A 20,293-nucleotide genomic window follows, 5' to 3' on the forward strand; every position below is an offset into this window, starting at 1 on the left:
AAGTTTTAAGGAAAATAAGGAAATCTATTTATTTACTAACATGTATGACTTGTGTTTTAATCTGCGAACCAGTTTAGATTCTAGGTAAGGGTTCAAACTATCCCGAAGGGAAGAGATTAGGCACCCTTCGAGATCCACAACTGTGGTACCCGAGTAGACTAAATTTATCAAAGAAGGAGGAGGTATATTTAAAATAATATAAAAAAATGTGTGTATTAAGTATAAAATAATTCTTTCAAAAAAATACAAATGCTTTAAAACTATGTAAAGGTATATGTATATTAAATATAGAGAAAATACCCAATTACCCCCCTAAACTATATGAAAAAAAGCTATGACACACCTCAACTTAAAGGGGGTCCTATTACCCTCCTGAACTAATTAAAAGTATAATTTTGACACCCTTAGTGCCTACGTGGCACACACGTGTGCCTATGTGGATATTTCAGTGTGTTGTGTCACGTATGTGCCATGTAGGCACTAAAGGTGTCAAAATTATACTTTTAATTAGTTCAGGGGGTAATAGAACCCCGTTTAAGTTTAGGTGTGTCATAACCTTTTTGAGTATAATTCAGGAGAATAATTGGGTATAATCTCTTAAATATATAAATGAAACATATTGTTATAAAAACATATAAAAGATATGTATATAAAGTGTATAAATACATTTGAAAAGAAAAATATTTTATGATGTGTGAAAAGAAACTTATTTTGATGTGCCATGAAAAGAAAAAGTATTTACAAGTAATATTTTTTATCTAATTAAAATTACGAAGAAAAGTAAAATTTATTTAAAAAGAAAAGACTACATAATATGTGAATTACTTGATTAACTTGATTCTTTTATGTAAGGGTATTAAAATAATATAGATGTTTTGTCGTAAAAAAAAAAAATATGAAACAAAAGTATATTAGTATATGTATATAAAGAAAGATAAAATTGAATAAATAAGACTTATTCAAAAGAAAAAAGACTACATAATATTTTTTAATGTAGAAAGTATAAATTATTTGATTAAATAATCTAAGTCAATATAATATTTTTATAGAAATATTATCAGCCTAAATTTGCCTAAACGCGTGATGAAGATTGCATAAATAAAGAATATTCCGTCCAACTCCTTAAAAAAAAAAGTTTTCACTATGATTAACATTTGTACAAGTGTAAAATATAAAAAATATAAACACATAATATAAAGTCTTCTTTGAATGTCATTTTCAATAACCATTCTTAATAACCTGTATAAATACTTATAATAAAAATATTAATAATAAATAAATAATAATCAAAACAAATTAAAAATATGTGTGCATATACGTATTTAAAAATATAATTTTTGTTAAAATATGAGCTCCGATAAAGTTTTGAAATATTATAAAGATTTCGTCATTGCTCAAAAATATTTATTTTTTGTTACGCATTTATATTCGTAATGTCCATCTTTTATTTGGTAAGGCCTCGAAAACTAATGGGGGTTTCTTCATTGGCCATGAGACGATCCTTGATATAAAATAATATTTTAGAAAAGTAAAGTTCATTTTTGTAATGGATGTAAAATAATATTTTAGAAAGTAAAGCCCGTCTTTATATGGGATGACTTTAAAAATTTGATTGGCCAAGTGTCAATTTTTGATATAAACTAATAATTTTGAGAAAAATGGAATGACCTCAAATATCTAACGGAAAGATAATTTCATTGGTCAAGTATTAATAACTTTGATAAAATAAAATTCGTGTTTTTTGTAATGGGGTGAACTCAAATATCCAAACGGGAAGATAATTTCATTGACCAGTATTTCATTTTATTCATTATTAGTAAAAAAAGTTGTAATTACAAAATTATCAAAAATAGTCTCAAAATAGGATCAACACTGAACAAATTCAGATAATAAAAGAGCGTCAAAAAATTCCAACAAGGTCATCAAACTGCATCACAGTGATCAACATAAAACAGTAGCAATTAGTAGCATAGATGATCAACATAAAACAGTAGCAATTAGTAGCATAGATGATGAATAAACTGCAAGCCGACATAGTTCGTCGGAAAGGACGAGAGTGGCAGAAAATGAGCTCGAACAGTCAAAGAATTATTGAAAAATCAGATGTGGCCAGATCTGTACAAAACATTATATTAACAAAAATAAAGTCACCAAAAATTAACAAATCATCCAAACATTTTCCATACAATACCAAATATCAAATTTAATGGTGTAACAATGATTAAAATAATCAAATATAAGTAGAAATGGGAGAAAAAAAGGGGAGCAAGAACTGCTCCAGTTCATCGGAGCATGGAGCTCCACGCCAGAACTCAAAAAGGGGTGAACGACGGCCGGAAAAAGAGGGGGAAAGAGAGATGGCGCGTGGTAGAGGCTAGTTTCAGTTTGATGGATGTTTCCGGCTGGCGGATAGCGACGGTTGAGTGGATCTGGTGGCTGCCGATCTTGGCGTCTGACCGGTGGCGGGTATCGCCGGACAAAGCAGAACAAAAGGGGTGCAGTTCGTTGGAGATTTGATGCCTTTATTTGTGTGTGTGTATAGTGTGCAAGTGTTGTTTTGTGTTGTGGAAAAAATATAACCCCCTCCCCTGTATAATAAAAAGAAATTCATACTTTAATCAAAATAAATAAATTAATTAATTAAAAAATTATCTTTTTAACCATTAAATAGTATACTACTATTAATCAATAGTATGTTACTATTAATCAAAGAAAAAATTATCATCTTTACAAAGTTGACATGATTTTGATTTGATTAATTTTTATACTGTGTATTAAAATAAGTAAATCGACTCATATTTGTAGGTCGTATTAAATAACGTACAAATTAATGAAGGACGATGTATAATTACAAAAAAATATAAATAACAAATAAAAAATATAACTATCTTGAAAAAATATATTATACTCTAAATAATTAAAATTATACATTGCAATAAAAAATTTACAGTGATGTGCTGTGTACGTATGCAAATGACTGTGCAAAAATATTAAAATGATAATAAACTGATAAAAATTCTAAAATTTACAAATTTAATGATAATTATGTAAAACTAAAATATGACAATAAATTTATAAAAAAAAATCTAAAATAATGACAACTATCGATAGCTTGTCGGATGTGATAAGACATTATTATGCGATCTTTATCAGATGTGACAAAACATCAAATTATTATACTATACAAAAATGATTATTCCGACTCAACGTTTACGGGCTGTAAAATGTAAAAATTGATTTGTAATTATGAAAAAAATGAAAAGAATGTTAAAAATATTTAAAAAATATAATAAATTTAAAAATATTATAAAAATATGATGTGATGTCGTGTAAGTGTGAATTTTGTGTATTTATTGTGTGTATGTATGTTGGGTATTTTTAAAAAGAAAAAATAATAATAAAATAAAATATCAAATCTAACTCTTCCCAAATACATCCCTTAAATTATGGATAGTATGTGAGAAAAAGTCAAGTGTCATAAATATGACGAAACCTTGACTTGACTGATTTGTTATTATATGTATTAAAATAACTGATCCGATTCAACATTTGCGGACTGTAAAATGTACAAAAATATAGGTATTGTATTGATTTGTAATTTTGAAAAAATGTAAAGAATATTGAAATTATTGAAATATAATTAATAAGAAAACACTGTAAAAAAATATGTCGTGCATGTGTGTGTTTGATTGTAAAATGTTAAAAACGATAATGTACTGATAGAATCCTAAAATAAGAAAAATTATTAATAAATTATGAAAGGTAAAAATGTGACAATAACTTGGTTAAAATCCTAAAGTAAGGATGATTATCAATAATTTATCAAATTCTACAGGGTGGCAGTCCATCCGGCCATGTTGTATGGAGCGGAATGTTGGTCAGTCAAGAACTCTCACATTCAAAAATTGAAGGTGACAGAAATACGGATGTTGCGTTGGATGTGTGGGCTAACTAGGGGTGACAGAGTTCAAAATGAGATTATTCGGGAAAAGGTTAAAGTGGCTTCGGTGGAGGACAAGATGCGAGAGGTTCGTTTGAGATGGTTCGGACATGTGAAGAGGAGGGACACGAATACCCCAGTTCATAGGTGTGAGAAGCTTGCTTTGGATGGTTTCAAGCGGGGTAGGGGTAGGCTGAAGAAATACCGGAGAGAGGTTATCAGGCGGGACATGAAGCAGTTACAGCTCACAGAGGACATGACCCTAGATAGGAAGATCTGGAGGATGCGGATTAGGATAGAAGGCTAGTGCCATTTTGGGTCGCTGGGGTAGGGCATTACTTGGTAGGGTATTATTCTTGTTATGACACCTTGTTGCATGCTTTATTAAGAGTTTGTTTACTGCTCTTTGATTATTATTCCTTGTGGGAGGAGTAGGTATGTACCGTCATCTTGTTCCATGCTTTATTAAGGATTTGTGTATTATTTCGTGTCTTGAGTCGGGGGTCTATCGGAAATAACCTTTCTATTTTTTCGGAGGTAGTAGTATGGACTGCGTACATCTTACCCCCAGACCCCACTATGTGGGAATATACTGGGTTTGCTGTTGTTGTTGTGGATAATACCCATGTGAAGTTGGAATGTAATTTGGTCATAGTTCAGGGTACTAGACGTTTTACTCTATTAATTATTATGATTTATAGTATTTTTTAATGTAATTTCAAATATATAAATTTTATTTGATAAAAATTGAAGAAACCGGGGGTTTATCGGAAACAACCTCACTACTTTTTTGGAAGTAGCGGTATGGACTGCGTACATTTTACCCTCCCCAGACCCCACTTGGTGGGAATTCACTGGGTTTTTTGTTGTTGTTGTTGTCAAATAATTGTAAAAAGATGTAAAAATTATATTTTGTGCCCTTCAACGATCAGGAAGCCTGAAGACGTTAGTTTTAGGCATGGAGAGAAAAAATTTTGTGACAACACCTAGCTGTCTGTATCTCTGGAAGAACTGACGAGGAGCTATAGATCCTTTGGCTAAAAGATATCTGGAAGGAGATAGAAATAGTTCCTATAGAGAATTGTCGGATCTGAGAAACTATAGTATTCTCAGGTTTTTCTGCTGGAGTTGCCTCCTGCAACGTCCAACTTTGGGACAAGGATACTTGATTCCAGGATATTGGCTTAGGAACTGACAAGTGAGACCGTTGAAGGTCAGTTTGAAAGAGGCCAATTTCTCCTTTATAGCTATTTTTCATAGCACCAGAGCCAAAGGTAATATTCATGGCTTTATACTGAACTCTATAAATGATTTCTACTGGGAGAGACCCAGATTTGATCTTGTAATTGGATCTCTTAACATTGAGTGTTAAAGAATCTAATATGTTTAGATCCTTCAAGGATACGGCAAAATCCAGAAAATAGTCAAAATAAATTGGACCATTACAAAGACCGATTTCAATCATTTCTAGTAAGGAATCATTGAAGTCTAGGAACCTGGAGTCCCTAATACAAAGGAGTAGAGAGTATCCAAACCTTCTCGTGAAAGAGATTTAGCTGCTATTTGGACTAAGCGGAAATGGAGGTAATCGTACTTACACTTACATCTTTCGATAGTCCTAGGATTGAGAAGCTTGATATCCCCATGATTTGATTCAAAAGGGATAGTTTGTTCAACAGTTGAAATATGGCAGTCACTTGTTAGAGACCGCCACCTGGAAAGAGCTTTATAAATTGTCCACAGACTATTATTTCGTCTTATTTTATATTTCTACACAAGGTTGAGCGAGTTATTAATTCACTCATTTATTAGCTTAGCTCAATATAGTCTAAGTTAACCCATGAAATTTTTTTTGTCAAAATACTTTTAAATATATACTTGCTTATGCTATACGTTACATATAGCCATAATAAAGAAAAATAATGGCTTTGTTAGGTACTCAAATATTCTACACAAACAAATAAAATAATAAAAATTTAGTAAGAATTAAATGGATCGATCAAAATTTAGTTAGAATTGGATGGGACAAGTTATGATTCGCATTTTACTCTATTTCAGTAAGAACTAGACAGGTTCGGTTATAATCCGTACTTCACTCCATCTAAATTACTTCTGTATGGATCACAATCCGCTCATTAATTAACTCAATCTATTTAGATCCGCTCCCCCTAAAAAAAATCACTAATTTCCTCAAGAAAAAATTCAGTGGAGATGCGGGTGATCGAACCCCATGCCTTACTCCATTTCAATCTAAATAACTTTTGTATGGATCAAAACTCGCTCATTAATTAACTCAATCCATTATGATCCACTCCCCAAAAAAAAAAAGAATCACTAATTTCCTCAAGAAGAAATTCAGTGGAGATGTGGGTGATCGAACCTCGTGCCTTACTCCATTTCAATCTAAATAACTTTTATATGGATCAAAACCCGCTCATTAATTAGCTCAATCCATTTAGATCTGCTCCCAAAAAAGTTCACAAATTTCCTTAAGAAAAATTTCAGTTGGCAATGCGGGGGATCAAACCCCGTGCCTCTCGCATGCAAAGCGAGCGCTCTACCATTTGAGCCACATCCCCACTTTGCTCATTCACCATATGATTTCACCTATATAAAAATCTTTGTTATCATTTTTATATTGAACCTTTGGGGATCGTTTTGTAGCTAGTTATGCAAGCAATCAAATAATGTAAAAATTAGTTTCGAGGAAATTTATGTATTATATTATGTAGAAATTAGTTATTCATGTACGTATTAATTATGCCACCTTTTATCCTACATAAATGATGGGTTGGGGGTTAGCTAACCCTCGTGAGTTCACGACCCTTTGTTCCGAATTGTAGCACGTGTATCGCCCAGGGCATAAGGGGCTCGCGGTATGATGACTTGACATCATCATCACCTTTCTTCGGCTTATCTTCGATAGTTTGTTCAGGATTTAATATATAGATTTCTTCATAACTTATACATGTATTAGTTATGTGGTTTTCTAATTAAATTGCAAGCCGTACATCATATTAATTTTATACATGAATAATTGACCTCTGAACTAACTACAAGACGTGATATTACTTATGCAATACTTAACGTGATATTACTTATGCAAGACTTATATATTTTATGTAGACATTAGTTATTCATGTATTAATTGTGCCATCTTTTATCCTACATAAAATGACGGGTTCTCGGGGCTAGCTCACCCTTGTGGGATTGCGACCCTTATCCCAAGTTGTAGCACATTTCTCGGCCAACGCATAAGGGGCATGATGACTTGAAGTCATTCTCACCTTTCTTTGTCTTATCATCACCAGCAATTTATTCAGGGTTTAATATATAAATTTTCTTATAACTTATACATATATTAGTTATATATGTGGGTTTTCAAAATTGCAAATTATACATCTTATTAATTTTATACATGAATAATTTTACCTTCTAATTAGCTACCAAATATGGTATTGCTTATATAGGATTTATTACCTGCATAATTCACCTCCAAACTAGCAACCAAACAACCTAAGTTGTGTTTTGTATGAAGGAAAATGTCTTCCACAAAAGATAATCAAGAAAATATTTTTCAGAATGTTTTCTAATGTTTGATAAGTAAACAAAATTTTTATTTAATTTAGGCAAACACAATAGGGTGATGGGTATACAAAAGATTTTTTTATTTAATTTAGGCAAACACGATAGGGTGATGGGTATACAAAAGTTTTTTTTATTTAATTTAGGCAAACACTATGAAATAAGAGTAGAGGATAAGTGTGTGGGAGATAGGGAAAAGATAATTACAGGTTCTTCAGTAGCTGGTTAGAATTATGTAAGTATTAACAATGTACAGGTTAGTTATGAGAGAATTTATGTATTAATTATACATGTGTATTATTTATTCCACCTTCTATCCTGCATAAAATAATATATAGCTTCTCGCATAATTTAAACATGTTGTTATGCGAGTTTCTAAAGATATTACTTATAGAATTTAATACCTTGATAACTCACTTCAAACAATCTATCAGACGACCCCGAAGTTTCTTAATTTTTATGCAATACTATTTCGTTTTTTAATCTATTAAAAAATACACTTTTATATTTTTTTTTTAACTTTAAACATATCACTTTATTTTTATAGCCATACATATATCATAACACTAGTTAAGTGTACGTACTTTGCACGTGTATATCACGTTAATTATAATCTTTGAATATTAAAAGAACAAATTATTGTGGTTTTGACATATTTTCTTAAAGCTACAATAACAAGTGTTCATTAATCGATGGAATGATTATTTCTCTTCTTATAATATGATGAGTATTGGATAGTAATCACTTGTAAATCTAGTTTTTAATGTTGAATAGAAAAGTCTTGTAAAAAGAATATTATTTGGTTTGAATTTTTAATTTGAGAAAATAGTTCTTCTTCTTACCATATATTTTAGAACTCCTTAAATATTAATTCTCCTAATATTTATTACCATATATTTTTTCTTACCAAATAATTTAGGACTCTTCAATTTTTAAAATATATTACTCTCTTACCAAAATATTTTAGGACTCCCTAATTTTAAATATTATAAAAATAAATAATAATTAAAGAAAATAAGTGAAAAGACAAGTTTGTCTATTGCAGAGTCTTTTAATGAAGGGCAAAAAGTTCAAATCACTTTTCTAAGGTTTTCACACTTTTAATATATTATAGATTATAGATATATATTATGGATATTTAAAATACTTTTTTTTCTTTTAAACTTAATGCTTTGTCAAAGAGGATCTCATTTATCTACAATCAATAACATATTAAAAGTGTGATGATCCTCAGAAAAGTGATTTGAACTTTATGTCCTTCACTAAAAGATTCTCTTTTAAATAAAATTGTCTTTTCACTATTTTCTTTAATTTATTATTTAATTATTTTTATTATATTAACTAGACTCCTAAAATATATGGGACTCCTAAAATATATGGAAGGAGAATCAATTAATATTTTTCTTTGTAGTGATCAATTAGAAAATAGTCCTAAAATATGATAGAAAAATACTCCTAAACTAGGAATCTATTAAAAGAATACTTCTATAAATATTGAGATGCATGTTAAAGTAGAAAAGAAACTGGTTTACTTATTGTGAAAATAGATTGATGCTCATCTAATTTGATTCGGTTGCATGTCTAGATTGATAGATGCTTAATTTTTTAACTCTCAACTTCTTCACTATTTTTGTAAACATAATAAAATTCAACGTGTGTGTATATATATATCTTCTTTGTTTTCTCAAGTCATTCATTAATGTCAAAATTTTTGCTCAGACAAGAATTATTTTCATCAAAATTGAAGCTTTGTGATCACTATTTTATTATTTTATTGTAGTTTACGTGTCGTAGATGAATTTACAGGTAGTAGATGAATGTCGGTCGACTTTGAGAAATTTTTTTAGGCAAAGATTAGAGGTTTAATTGAGTTGTTTTTATATCCCTGTTTTGAGATTTTTTTTTTGTGTAAAGGTAAAGTTTAGTTATATTATTTTGATATCTCTATTGTCATATTATTTTGTTATAGTTTACAGGTGGTAGATGAGTATCAGACGACTTTGAGAAAATTTTTGTGTAAAGGTTAGATTTAATTACATTGTTTTAATGTCTCTATCATCGTATTATTTTGTTGCAATTTAAAGGTGGTAGATGAATGTCGATCGACTTTGAAAAAAAAATTTGGTAAAGGTTACGTTTAATTAAATACATTCTCCACATCTTTATTATTTAAATAAATATCCTATTTAGTGTAACGTTGAACTCAATAAAGTGAGGTACACGCGCGAGGCACGTACGGTCGTCGTTCAATTGAAAGAATTTCCGTTCCAGAACCGTACGTGAGAATTTCAACTCATACAACTCCTCCCTTATGTGCATAATGAGAATAATACATAAAATCAGAAAAAAAAAAAAAGGATTTAATGATGAAAATATTCTCATTATGAACTCAGCATGACTAGTGTTTTTACAAGAAATCTCTAGCCAACTTTCCTGCAAGAGATTCTTCTTAAGATCAAGCCTATTGGGACTAGATAGAAATGATAAGATAACTCTAACAATTTCTTTATTTTTAACACCTCCTAATTTATAGGAATTAGTTACTTCAATAGCCTTTGATAAATATACGGATATCCAAAGGACGAACGAGATGGATGTTTGTTTTTCTAAGTATTACTTTTACTGCTGTATTTCATTTTATTACTGATTTAAATGTCTCCTACTTGAACCAAAAGACAATTGGAAACACCTCTGCACACCAAACCTCAATTATAAAATGTCACTGGATGGATATTTTATTATTGTATCATTCTCGTGAAGTGAAATTTCAAAATTAACTTTCTTGGCTAAGCAAATTTAAACTTTAATTATCCCTAATGTTAATGCTAAATACGAGGATGCTTTCTACTATCAACAGCAATATCACTATTCACAACAACAACAAAAACATATTTACACTGTGTTTGGATGGTGGTTTCGCGTTCTATGGTATGGTATAGTTACTAGGAGAACCATGTTTGTTTTGATTATTTCTTAAAATATATGATATGGTATGATTTAATTTCATGGTTTGATAACCATAGAAATCTCACTTTATGTAACCACCGATTTAATATTCCATGGTTTGTTTTTTTAATTTTCTTCAAAATAGGCCCTTACTTAATATTATATAATCATATTTTATCCTTCATCTTATATTATTTAACTCTACCTCCTACTCTGACCCCCACTCCCGCCCCATGCCCCCTTCACCCCTCCCCCTCATTTTTTTAATCTTTTTTTCTTTAAATTTCAAACTTTTGCTTATCCCACCTCCTCCCAGATATTTTTTTCAAAAAAATAAATTTTTTCTTACCTCGCCTTCTTTGTCATATTCGTTTTTATTATTTTTTGTTAAATATATACAATGTTTTCAGAAAATATTTTTCTACTTGCATAACGAACACAAGAAAATAAGTAAGAAATAATTTATTTTCTTAGAAAATATTTTTTTGAATTCAATATCGAACATACTCGTAGCATACACAAAAGATGCATTCAAACTTTGTACTTGTCATTGGTATCATGTCTCAAAACACCAAAAAGAAATAAAATTTGTTACTACAAAAAATGAATTCAGTTATATTGATTTTGATCTACTCTTTTATTGGCTTTGTTAGAATTTACATGAATTTAACAACTTAATATATGTACATGACATAATTCATGACAAATTAGTAGGAAGAAAATTATTTTGTTAATAATTATTGATAAATTTAACATTTATAATAATTAAGGGTATTTTAGTAAACTTACGAGTTACAATACGGTACCATACTATCAAACCAAAGATTAAAACTATATTTAAACAACAATAAATAATACAATCTATACAAACATGGTATTGTGTTATACTATACAGTACAATACCATATCATACAGTATCGTACCTTATGAAACAATCACAAACCACCATCCAAAAAGAGTGTTAGTGAGTTTTCACATATGGGGTTTGAAAAGGGTAGAGTGTACGCAGACCTTATCACTAACACGTGGAGACAGCTGAGAGGTTATTTCCAAGAGAGATTCAATCCAAGCACAGCAAATCCAAGTATAAGAAGATGAAAATAATGAGGAAAACATAAAAGATAATAAGAAAAGTAGTACCGAGCCTACATGAAAGAAACAATAACAAGAGCAAAATACTGTGGTAATCGAAACACATTAGACAACACATGACAATAGCAATAAAAGCAAGAACTACAAGAATGCAATTGATACTACGACAGACACCAGCAATCCTAAACCTTCAAAAAATAAGACAACACTTTACTCTCTTCTAACCTTCTACCCTAATATGTGATATATATACCTTCTTATCTAAAGTCATGTCCCTTATAGTATAAAATTGTGTCATATCTTGTTTTATCAACTCTTATCAATATCTTTTAAGCCTACATCTACCTCTCTGTGTACCTGTAACACCCCAAAAACTCTTAATATTCTATTTCAGACTTAACAAGGAAACCCAATTTTAAACCAAAAGACTCTTCACGTAGCGACTAAAGCAATGAGTCGTCGTCAGTGCCAATGACTTACAATGAGTCTAGAAGGATGAAAATTTCTCCTAATGTCAACGAGTGGAGTCCGTAAATCGTGGTATCCACCTACGAGTCGTCATATGACTCGTAGGGTGTCTATCCAGTTTAGCAATCATTTAAAATAGTTCTTTCTCAATCCCATAATATGTCAACTACCAAGAATTTATATACATAAGTATGATAATATTATTATATGTTATTTGAGGTCATATGAAGTCCCTAACACCTAGTTGGATTGAATACTCCTCTTCCAATCAAGATTTTTTTGGGTCAACTTCAATCTATTATTTCTCTTAGTATATAAAGAGTTATATGTCCTAATACCCACCAAATTAAAGGTATTTGAATTATCTTTCCAATGCCACTGATCGTTCATAAATTCAATATCAAAGTAAAAAGTTATGTAGTGAGGTACTATCAAAGTTGTCAGTGGCAAACTTGTCGCCAAGGCCCTACGACTCATAGCTAGACCCTATGAGTCTTCTTGAGACTTATCACTACTATTTATAAAAGTTCCAAAAAGATTATGAGATAATGATTCAAGTCGCAACTCATCCCCAGACTCTACAAATCATCACCAGGGTCGTTAGGACTGCTACCAGAAACTTTTAAAACGAGTTAAAAGCAGTTGTTTGGTTTTGTTCTACTCTTTTAGTGCAAAAACTATGTCGTTTCATTTTTTACAAGAGGGATAAGTTGATTTAATCACCCCAAGTCCCTCATTATTTTTCCCAAGTTTATTCTAAGTCAGAAAAGAAGTAATTCAGGTCTCTCTCTTAAGCAAGAACCTAGGGTTCATCTTTAAGTTCAAATCCTCCAAACTTTAGTTCAACATTCTTCAGTAATCAGGTATGTGAGTATTCAATAAAGGATTTCTTTCACCCTTGTGTCTAAAACATAGTTTAAAGATATAGATTGTAGTTACAATTTTATGAGCTCACGGCTAGGGTTCACACCTTATTATGCTAAATTCTTAAATTTCAGTTCCCTTGTGTTATTTTATATTATGGATCCCATTCAAAATTGTTATGCATGATATTCATGATTTTAACTCAGTTATTTTAGTCCTTGAAGGATTATGCACGTTTTATAGACTTTGGCCTCTTTTAAAATGAATTATGCATGAATTGATGGATCTCAGTCTATATTAATTTGACATGACATGTTTTTTCATGAAATTCGGTACTTTTACAAACTTGTCATTTTGTGGCTCCTCAGTGTATTGACATTCAGTGTTTTGAGACTTGTGATTTTATGAATTCTTACCCTATCAAGAATATAGAAACTTTCATGAATAATTATATTCTTCAAAAATTGCGGGTTATGAACACCCGATGACTTAGTATTTCATACATTGTTAGTTCAGAATTCAGTTCTTTAACTCCACAGATTTTAGAATGCTTTCAGACAAAGCATTTGTTTTTTAGTCTTACAACATCAACATTATTGAGTTATTCAGTGTATCAATTTGTTTCAGTTAGGAACAATACTTAACATCGAGCGAACGCAGGGATGAAGGCTCACCCGTCAGTTAAACTAAGATCTTTAGTAGAAGCTTCTAAATCCCAAACTACATTTTCACCGTAGGTTCTAAAGGGTCACCTGCCAAATTAGGCTAGCACATTAGTCCTTTTAGACATCTATTTAGTGGATCCACATCAGTCAGTGTTCACACCCTTGGCAAGCTATAAAGCTCCCTTTCAGCTAAGGTTATAACGTGGGCTCCATTTAGCTCATATGGGGTATATCGATTAATAGTAGCTCCCACAGTTTCAGACTTAATATTTGTACACAACCCTCAGTTCAGTTTTACTTGCTTTTATACTATGACTTTTCATATTATCATTTCATCTCAGTATATATGTATTTCATATAAGGTTATTGTACTACAATTCAGCTCTTTGCATTCAATTATATCATGTTCAATAATAGATTTAAATTATATGAGATATATGCGCTTCTATAACTTTTTAGTTTTTAAAAATATTTTATTTCATGATTCAAAGATTTCATTATGTCTCATAGCTTTTCAGTACGACATGATTTAAATGCATATTTTAGTAAATGGTCTATGTCCTCAGTTATAAAACACATTTTAAATGTTTTTCATGATTAGTGCATATTTCACATGCTCAGTACATTTAAAGTACTGGTTGCATACTTTTTCTATCTATATTTTTCATATAATGTAGATTTAGGTACTCATTATCAGGATCATAGTCAGGCAAACTATAGTTTTCAGTCAGCAGGTGATGAGTTCTCCTCATTCGGAAACTCGAGTCAGACTTTAGTAGTCACAACATTTTATTTCAATTCATCTGTTGATTAGAGATAGCTGGGGTCACGTCCCGACAACCTATAGTCAGTATCAGTAGAGGTTTCAAAGATAGTTGGTTAGTATTATTGTATTTAGTTCCCGTTTCTCTTTCTTTCAGATTACAATTATTGTAAACTTTTTATTTGTGATGTATTGAACTAGTTTATTTCATGATCAAGATTCAGCTCAGTCATTTTAGCTCTTATACATGTTTATATTCAGTTGCTCATGCACTATACCAGTACCATGGTTAGCTTGAAATCACTTATGGTTCTAAGCATCGTTATGCGACTAGGGAGTAGCCTCAGATCGTGACAGTAATGTTTTATCCCTCTTTGGATTTATCAAAGGGAAGACAAATTATTTGTAAGAAAATGATTTTCGACTTCTCAAATTATTTCAAAATTTAGAAAAATGTCAAAATAATTTAAGAAAAATCACAAAATCGCCACTTAATTTTTATAGAAAAAATCAAGAAAATTTAAATGAATTCTAAAGGTTCGAAAACAGAAATAAACCTTTAAATTAGAGAAAATGGATAAGATTCAATTAACGTCCTAAGAAAGATTTTAAGGAACTTAAGAACGTCCGTTTTAAAACAGTTGACCAAAATATTTCGACTAACTTAAAAAGCTTGTGAAAATGTCAATTTTTATATAAAATATCAAACTTGAATCAAGCTATTTTAAAAATTATTTTATTTCGTCAAGTTTTAAGCTAAAGAAAATTTTAAAACAAAAGATGATTTTTTTTTGTTAACAATGTAATTTTAGTGAAAATACTAGTTTATTTAGTTTTAAGGGAAATTATTATTTTTAAGGAAAATCTATTTTTTATGGTCAATGCTAATTTAAAATTTCTATTTTAACAATGATGGGTTTTGAGAGAAATTGTTAAGTAAGAAATATTTAATTATTTATGGGAGTGTTTTAAACTCTTCAATTTAAACCTATTTTTTTTCATGCTTGAGTAAATTCTTTTTAACCTCAACGCGATTAATTATTACTTGGACAAAACAAAAAGTCTTTTTAATGTGAAAAATTTGTTTTCGAAAAGATTGACATAAAATTCAATTTTATTCTTTTATTTAATCAAGATAATAATTTTTTTTTTTTTTAAAAAAGGAAAATCTAAATGAAGTAGGGAAGGGAAAAAGATAAAGATAAAACAAAGATGGCAAAACCTTGAGGAATTTACCTAGATTAATTAGTTAAAGTGTTCAAACAAATATAAATAAATTAGAGTGGATAATTAAAGAGAGAAGACTGAAAATTGGTTCCCTTTTGGCCCATTAAAAATCTGTCCAATTTTGGACCAATTTCATGGACTAACCCATTATTCTGCCCCTGTATATCTGCTGTATATCAGAAACTCCTTTGCTGCGTTTTTCTGTATAGCACCATGTATACGGTGTATACCAGTGTGGATACCTATGCATTTTGACTCCCATCTTTCATCATAAAAACATGGTATAGCGTGCAGCTGCTGCCTCCAAGTGTATATCATCTGTATACCATTGTATACCCGCTCATTTTTTGGTTTTGATAAGGCTCGACTCGATGGAGGTTGGGTTTAACCCAACCGAATGCAAAATATAAGAGTCCGATGGACCCAATAAGGGAGTTCATGCATAAAAAAAAAAGGATAAACATTAGTGATAAAGTAAAGAAAATTAGTGTCATGCTTAAAAGAAACGGATAAATAACAATATAACAAACAAAAACACATAAAAGCAAGCAACCACAAGAGTAATACTATAGTAACCCCATATTTCAAGCCGATATACTACTTGCTTTAATTTACCTCCATTTTAGAGCATAAGATTAGTTTGAGAATTATTCAAAAAGAATAGACAAAATTCATAAAATGTCAATTTCATATGAACAGGACTTTATTATGTGATTACGTGGTACCAAAACCATGTATGATATGATAAAAATACATGTTAAAGAAAGAGGATAGTATGCATATTACCATTATATCAGACACCACTAAAGAATAAAAGTAAAATGGGTAAAAGTTTCAATTTTTGTTTCATTAATCTTCTTGCTCATAATACAACAACAAAAAAAAAGAAGATAAAATTAAAAAATCCATTATTATTACTATAGTATTTAATTATGAATAAACAAAACGTTCACATGAAAATTTCAATTCTTGGTGGTGGCAGAGAAGAGGCAACAGGGTTCCCATTTAGTGCCCACATTTAGTACTACTTGCAATAAAGCAACAATCTTTAAGCTAATTAGGAATTGCAAATGGAACAAAAGGGGACTTGTTTTTAGTGAAAAAAAGAGTACCGACTTTTGTGATTTTATGCTAAAATGGGAGCTTACAGAATGTGGGTTGGGCTCAAAATGGAAAAAATTTCAGCTCTAAGCTGTTGTTTACAGGATGCAAATAAGAATGAGACAAAATTAATTGAAGAGAGATTTTAAACTAAGACAGAAAGAAGAAAAAAACTTTACAACAATAACAAATATGCATAAACCTCTGACAGATACTATTCTTAAATTAATTAATTACAAGTCGGGAAAATTATTTTTTTATCATTAGATAAAACTAATTCCAAATAGAATCTATAAACATGAAAAATTTAAGGAGCACTTAATGGATGAAAGGTAGGTGTAAAGCGATGAACACCAATAAAATGTTCATCGTTTCGCTTTACAGTGTTCACAAGAACATCCCCCACTCTATCGAAATTAAACAGCCAGCCAACAAGTAGTGAGCAAGAAGGTATAACATTTAGCCCTATTTACTCAAATGAAGTTAACCAAACTAATCGGAAACAGTGTCAGCCATAAAGAACTGTTCCACAATGATCTCAACTAAACAGTGAGGGGTCGTTTGGTAGAGTGTATAAGAATAATGCAAAATATGGTATATTAGTAATGCTTGTATTAGTTATGCTTGCATTAGTTATGCTTGTATTTTTCTTATGCAGTGTTTGGTTCGATGTATTAAAAAAAACATGAATTACATAATTTCTAAAAAAAAAAAAAATTTTTACATAATACCGTCAAATATATATGTTGGAAAAGATGCGAAACTTTTTTTGAGGGGTAATAGGGTTTTTAAGCGTGTTAGTGCATGCATTAGATTCATTGCATTACTAATGCCATGATTTTGAGGTATTAGTGATACACATCTCAATACACAATAAAGTGTATAACTAATGCTTGCATTAGTTATACATAAGGCAAAAAAATATACCAAACAAGACACTACTAATACGCATTAAACTAATGCATGCATTAAATTTCAATACACTCTACCAAATGACCCCTCAGCATATCGATACAAAAACAAAGCGTAAAGAAGGAAAAGGAAAAAAACACAAACTAAACACATGGGTCCTCGGCCAAACACGTAGTCCAACAATTCCACCAACAACACAAATAATAAAATTAGCGAAATAAAATAGACAAGTTACTAACCCTTTTTATGGCAGCGAACCAGGAAGCCAAGCCGACGAGCAATTCCACCACTGACTTCGACACTTGTTGACCGAGGAAAGGTAATAGCGAGGGCAGTGAAAGTAAATCGAAGAAAAAAAAAAGAGAGAGAATGCAGGGAATCAAAGAGTGAAATAAAAGATTTAAGTATTGCCCAATTTCTCGAGTAAAGGTCCAAATCATACATTATCTTTTGCTTTAGACACAAAATAATACATATTATTTCAACTGGTGCATTATTAGTCCTGTTTGTTTAAAAAATAGTACATTTTTAGACACAATCCTAACACCTTTAATTTTTTAACAAAAGCCTTCTCACATTCACCTTCATATCAGGTAAATATAGCACCATTAGACAAAGGGAATCAATGCAAAAACACATCAAATAAGCCTTGAGGCATAGACGCTGCCTCAACAATTCAGACTTTTCTGTATCACTGCATCAACAATTGTTTCAATCTATTAATTTCATGGTCTGATAAGACTCATGAAGATCAAAGATGACGTTAACTTCTACGTTAGGTGATGCCAGATTCTCCAGCAGGTCAGTCGAGGTTGGTTAGAATTTTCATCAGCATCGAAGATTTTGGCTAAGAAAAGCTTTATACGCTGCAACTCAGGCTCGTAGATTACAAAACCTTCCGAGTTAACTTCTTTGAGGTGATTAAATGTCACATTTGTGAAACATTCCACTTGAAGAGATTCTGGAATAGGAAAATCATCAAAAAAGGTTGCCACCTAAAACATTAACAAAGCACAACTTTTCGATTTTATTAAGTATAAAAATGAGTAAAACATACAAAGTCCACTAATTAACTTCACAGAATATTTTTCTAACAAGAAAACAGTGATGACCTCCTATGCCTAAACAATAAGCATTATACTAACACAAAGTTGCAATTTAGTCTGAGCATTTTCTTGTCTCCACCAAGAAAACTACAAATAACTTTCACATAGAGAAAGAAAAGAGTCAAATCACTAAGAACTTGAATATCCATATACAACAAATTTAGGGAGCTTCTTATCAGGCAAAGAGCAGATGGAATCAAGTCGAATGGATCAAAATACATACCGGATATGCAAAGACGTTTGACAGAATGAAGAACAAAAGAACTCGTTTCTAAAAATGAGAGCGTTTGACAGAATGAAGAGTGAAAGGTCTAGGAATAGAGAATAACAGAAGTCAGGACATGTATAAATCAAAAGATGTTCCCTCAATACACTTAGATATTGAGCACAGGTTGTGGGTAGGTCGCGCATCAATAAATCCAGATGTTGTTGTTGTGGTTGGCGTTTTATGTTGTTGCTTGATAGCTGACTTTATTTACATCAACAGGTGTTTACTGATGGATTAGTCAATGAGATTTTACTTTCGTTTCAGTTGCTTGCTCTATCTTTAATATGTCATTTTTGGGTCGCAACTATCTTGCAGAGTGAAGCCACTGAAACTGCTCAAATTACAAGTTATCTGTTATTTCCACAATATATTTAGGTATGCAGAATCTGTATATTACAACAACAACTTCAAATTGAGTTCAAGTATGAACAAGAACACAATGAAGTATTAAATACCCTCAACACAAGATCAAAATGACATTTCCAAGAGGTATATTTATTTTTCAGAAAATAAAGATGAAACAGAAATGATTAAGGCCAAGTTATCCGAATTCACGGATTTTTCTTAAGGAATAATTCCCCTCACTGTATCCGAGGTTATGAAATCTTCCTCCTAGGATAAAATGACATTCAATCCGACTATAGCGGTACCTCAAATAGGTGGATTCTTCGAACACACTCATGGTTTGTGTGATCATACTTAGAGTATTTTTAAGACAAGAAGAAGAAGTTTGTAATCTGAAAATTTCTGTCCCCAAAACCTGTGGATGAAACAAGACTTTTATAGCCATAAGATGCCCCTTTGAAAAGGTGGCAACGGTTCAACTTAGAGGTGTGTCTGTTCTGAAAAAATGCATGGCTGCAGTATTTACAGTCTGCATTAATTTGCTAAAATAGTGCACTGGTTCACTGAAATAGTGTGTATTTTCGTTAAAGAGTAGCAACTTTCTAAAACTATGAAATCTTCTGTAACAGAAACAATAATCTGAAATAGTGCAACCTTTTGTAACAGAAGCAATAATGTGAAACAGTGCAACCTTCTGTAACATCATTTCAAACAAATGCGTTACTGCGTGTATATATATAAACGGAGGCCAAAACAGTGCAGAAAAATTTTACTGCATTTTTCCTTGGCAATCTTAGGAATTCAAATAAATTTTGTTCAAAAAATAGATCTCATCGATCGATCATTTTCCAAATTCAAATCCAAATCCAAATCCAAATCCAAATCTGAATCCGAAGTCGAAGTCAAGCCGAGTGAGCGATGACGACGACGGCACGAGGCATCATTTATTTCTTTCCTCACTTGCCATATGGAGTAAGTTTTCATCATTATAAATACTCCAAAGTTTCATTC

The 20,293-nt window shown here is 31.0% G+C and overlaps 1 non-coding gene across 1 annotated transcript; it reads right to left on the reverse strand.

Moving 5' to 3' along the window:
* Positions 1–6,446: 6,446 nt before the first annotated feature.
* Positions 6,447–6,519, reverse strand: TRNAA-UGC. The gene has a single exon. It is a non-coding gene; the product is annotated as a tRNA-Ala (tRNA).
* Positions 6,520–20,293: the final 13,774 nt, after the last annotated feature.

This window comes from Capsicum annuum, chromosome 12, assembly GCF_002878395.1.
Source record: "Capsicum annuum cultivar UCD-10X-F1 chromosome 12, UCD10Xv1.1, whole genome shotgun sequence".
NCBI classification, from domain to species: Eukaryota; Viridiplantae; Streptophyta; class Magnoliopsida; order Solanales; family Solanaceae; genus Capsicum; species Capsicum annuum.